We start from the raw sequence: 5,342 nt of genomic DNA, 5'->3' as shown, positions 1-5,342 counted from the left end.
AGCATAGGTAGAGCTGGCTCATCTCCATCTACGAACGCCATCGCTGATGGCGTTTGCCGCATCGAAGATATTTGAACACCGCGTTTATAATTATTCGGCTTGAGGAGTTCAAATTGAAATTAAAAACTTTGATTCATAGTTAGTGCAAAAACATTTCGCAAAGATGACGCAAGTTTATAAAAACATGTCAAGGTGCTTGACGCGCATGTCGGCGTTCATTATAAATATCGACGAGTACCGCGAGTGGGCCAAATCGTACATCGATTTTCTATAGTGGGGCACCAAATATATGAGTACTGCAAAGAACGCGAATTGTCAATAAGTGCAAAATCTAGTTTAGTGTTAACCATATATCGTATGAAAACTTTGTATGTCTCGTTGAGTCATCGTTTTTCATCACTATTCGTTGGGATAACATTGTGTCGGCGTTTAAAAATCGAATATTGATCGGTGTTTTGATCAACGTTGAACATATCGATCCACGCCATTTCTTGCAATAAGCGAAACGAATACATATATATGTACTCCCTAACTCTTGAAATCACCGGTTCGGGTGCTTCGCGTTCCTCGGTAGGAATACAGTAAAAGACAATATTATCTAGAATTATTTTAAAGTCCGCGGAATCAAATGAATCTTAGAGAAGATTATAATTTGTTGGATATTTCCGTACAGAATATCGATGTGGTACTTTAGAATATGTGACTGGTAGAAAAGAAATAGAGAGACGTTGCTAGATTTGAATCTGCTCAATGACTGACTGCTTTATTTAGAAGATGTCGGGCTTATATTCATCTTGTTACCGATGTGTATCCGGTTTAGGTTTTGTTTTGGTTATCGGAGTATCGCCTTGCTTCAAACTTTTGACGTCGATCGAAGAGATTCAAAAACGGGACAGCGCGGATGGGCGCTATCAAAGATCCTGCATCTGAGAGTGAATTCCATCATGTATCAGCCATTACAAGCAGGTTGTTCTGTACCGTGCCTCGACCAGTGCAATTGAAAAGAGCAATCGTCAACGTGAACAATAACGACGATGCGTGTTTCTTTTGGACAGTCGTGGCTGGCCTGCACTCAGCTAAACGAAATTCGGAGCGAGTATTTTCCTATCCGCGCTACAAAGATGTGCTTCGAACCAATGGTTTCCAATTGCCAATGTCGTTCAAGAATATACGGAAATTTGAAGAAGCGAATGATGTTTCCCTGAACGTGTTTTAATGATAGAGGAAACGAAGAAGCTGTCAGACGCTTCATCTGATTGCAAGGAAAAGGGAGAAACACGTAAATTTGCTGCTTATACAGGACATAGCAAATGTGCACAATCATTTTGTCTGTATAAGGAATTTATCCCGTTTGATTTCATCCCAACACAAGAAGCATAATCACATATCGAGTGATTATCAAGGCCCGGCGCACAACAATTGCAATTTGAGCTATCGATCTTTGTATGTGATACCGGTTGTTTTTCACAATTTGTCCGGGTAAAATAGAATCGTTGCCTCTGACGAAACATACTGAGAACGTGGACAACAAATCATGGAAAAATACATAAAGTTCCGATTCGTCGATTCGTACAAGTTCTTGAATTCGACTTAGACGATACTTGTTTACCGTCGCGTGAAGCGTTTTACAATCAGTTATGCGATAGCGAGGTATCCGACGCCGATTGTAGTCATGCAAGCGAAGTTTGGTCACGTTTCGGTATATAAACACTAGAACAGTTGGTGGATGTTTTTGAAAATTTTCGCGAAGATTCGCTCGAGAACTATAAACTCGATCTGGCGCATTATTACACGCTGCACGGTTTCGCGTGGGACGCGATGCTGATAATGACGAAAATTGAATTGGAATTGTTCACCGACGTGAACATGCTTTTGTTTGTGGAGCGAGGAATACGAGGCGGTTGGAGTCAATGTTCATATCGTTACGCGCACGCGAATAACAAGTATTTCCGACGTACGATTCGATCAAACCACACACGTATCTAATTTGTATGGTTGATCCGTGTTGCTACTTTTGCCACACTAAGGTTTCCGATGGTTTAACAATACGAGTAATTTCAACGTCGATTCTGTGCCGATCGACAGCCCCGTCGGATACACTTTAGAGGCCAACTTGCAGTAGTCGCACGAAATTCACGATGCTCACGCGGATCAAAAAAATTGATGGTGACGCTTCGTAATAAGGAACGATACGTTCTCCATTATTGATATCTTCAGAAATGTCTGAAGAATAATCTAAAATTGAAGAAAATCTACGATTTTCTAGAATTTGTACGTGTGTGTCTTCCTTAGTTTTATCTGTAAGAGGGACAAAAAGATGATAGGGAATCGTATACATAAATTCCAACATTGCGTCGAGCAAGTATTACTTATAACTTTCCAGTTATTAAGTGAATTCGTCGACGACTACGACGGCTACGACGATGATAACGTTAACGACATCGGTTGTGACGATAACTACGGGAGCAAACGAAAAACCATGGGTAAGTAAAAAACAAATTTGAGACGTTCTTTTGGTGAAAAATTAGAAAATTTTAAAAATAATTTTTTTTGTTCTTTTTTATAGAAAGCTCGCTTTGACGAATCAGTCGATCAAGCACAATATGCGAATCTTGGGTAGAAGATATTCCATAGGCGGCAACTCTTTCAAATTTCTCGAAATTGGCGTTCGCATGGGTGAAAATTTGCATGTTGAATTTGCTCTTGGAAGACAATCGTGGAAGGAGATTTCATTTCCGCTGACCACGTGCAAACTGTTGGTAAAATCTAAAGATTTTATTCACAGTTTGTTCGAAACGTCTACGAACGAGAATGGAAGACGAATCGACGATAATTTATCGTTAAAAATCTGTGAAATTCAGTGAGATGAATCTTGACAAGTTGTTTGATCCTTTTACATCGATTTATGTTACCGAACAAGCAATGTATAATTTGTATAATTTGGAGTTTCGTATCGATCATATGTATTCATGGTTATTTGAAAATATGCCTGAAATTGCAGATAGATTTGTATAGCTCGTCGTTATCGTAAGAAACGCCAATACTAAAATTTATGCGGTTGCGATTGTTACAAACGAATCATTCGAACAAAATTGTTTAATCAATTGTGAATTGGCAGCTCTATGTTTACATTTAATGGTATCGAAATCGAATCGTTGAGATTGTGAAATTTTGATTGTATATGCCTGTGTGTGTGTGTGTGATTAATGGGAATAAATGTCAAAAAAACCATTACGTTTATATACATGTATTTTTGTATTAGGAAAATGAATTACATTTTTGTAACATTAAATAAACATATGGATATACATATGTATATTTGACGAAAAAATTACAGTATAGATGATTTCTTTATCCAAGAATTATGCGATGTATCCAGTCCTAATCATTTTACATATATTTTATTTCCTTTTCTACGCAATATCTTCTCAACTAAATACACGTTAGCATATCTTGCAGCATGTATCTCACGTTTGTAAAATCCACCAGCGACAGGTTTATCTTTCGAATCGGTTAAGAGATATGTGACGGGATTCGTTCGTTCTATCGTGGGAATCTTAAATATTTTCGTTGACAAGATCGGCTTGTATTCTTCGTACAACACCTACAAGGACAACAACAGTGTTAAAAGAACGTTTGTTAGACGAATGGAAACGGATTTCACCGGAGTATTTAAATAAAATCATCTCTGTAACAGGCCCAAGTGATTACGTGAAGTAATAAAACAAAAGCATCAACCGACAAAATATTAATATTATGATAACATGATTAGAAAGATCTTCATTTTATATAAAATTAATGTAATTTTGTCTCAATCTTGTTTATCGCTTATTATACAAAAAAACATGTGCAATAAATAAACAAAATTTATGTTTATACTTACTTTAAGAAGTGCTTTATTATATGAGAAAACAATTGATTCAATAATACTATCGTAAACAGTAAAAAGGAGCTGTGGCGGCGACAAGCCGGCGCCACGTCTCCGCCATGTGTTTAGTTTTAAGGCGAAAGAATGTTTGGACGAATGGACCGGGCTGCATGCTGTGCGTTAGCGTCGAGCGAATGTCTAGACGATTGGTTTGAGTGTCGCGTAGAATGAATGCGTCTGGTCAGGATAGAGTGAAAGCGTACCGTGAGAATGAGAAAGAATGATCTGGATGGGATGCATCGGTGAGCGAATGGGATAGTTCGGTAAGAACCCTCGTCGGGAACGGTACGCGAGCATCGCGAGTTTTGTACCGGCGTCATTGTAAATAAAAGTAGTCCGATTGTAACCGGGTTCGATTTTTTCTTCCCGTCGCCGATCTCACCTCCTCAGAGCAATAATTTTCCTAATAATATCGTGTCCGAATATTAATGCGAGTCACTGTAGTTTTGAATTTGCTGATGAGCAGGTAGTCGCCAAGCTTGAATTTACCAGGACCAACGATCTCAACGTACGATTGAATCGTTCAGCTATGCCGAATATGCTTTCATAATGCCGAACGTGGAATAATTCTTTATTGTAGAATTCCTTCTACGGTTTTTAACGTCAATGCGAAAACTTTGCACGCATCACTGGCACTTTTACTTTTCAGAGGAACCACCCAACCATATTTACTAAATGTATCGATTATCGTAAGAATATATCGACGTCCTCAATTATCTCTCATGTATGACTAAACTTATAGGATATCGGCTTGCCAGAGATCGTCAAGTCCTCGCACGATCCCTAATCTATGCGGGAAAAACTATCTCGCCGGGGCATGCAGATCGTTCACGAAGTTCACTTTCTCGCCGCACATTATTATCACCTTATCAGTTTGTAGCCATATGAAAGAGCTGTTATTACTGTGCCCTCTCTTAGCGCTATAATATTATCTATTTTAGTCATGATTTCAGATTTCCACTATGCATGAGCCTGTTCTGCATTTTTCGCCAGCTTTTCGATAGCCGTTACTTTTAATAGAATTTCAGACTTCCATTTAGCACTAGTCTGTTCCACATCTTTCATCAACTTTCCGTTAGGAGTTATTTTACTACGAAGATCATCGCAGCCTTTCTTTGAGACACCGTCAATGAACAATTTGATGGCTGCGACATCGTTTGTTGTAGAATTCGCAACATAACCGATCTTAGCGGACGATGATGTCGACTCAGACTTGCTCGATTGATAACGCTTTATTAATATAGACATTTTTGTTTTTTAATCTAGTTTTGCTTTATTTCTATCAATGACTCATGTTGTTCTTGTTGTTGTTCAATCTACTGTATTTTCTGATATATGTCGCCGAGTCTCAACTCGATATTTTGAAATCTCAAATCATAATTTTCGTCTGTGGATATGGTTCGATTGGTTTCAC

Source organism: Megalopta genalis, unplaced genomic scaffold (genome assembly GCF_051020955.1).
Source record: "Megalopta genalis isolate 19385.01 unplaced genomic scaffold, iyMegGena1_principal scaffold0101, whole genome shotgun sequence".
Classification (NCBI taxonomy): Eukaryota; Metazoa; Arthropoda; class Insecta; order Hymenoptera; family Halictidae; genus Megalopta; species Megalopta genalis.
This window is presented reverse-complemented; position numbering follows the sequence as displayed.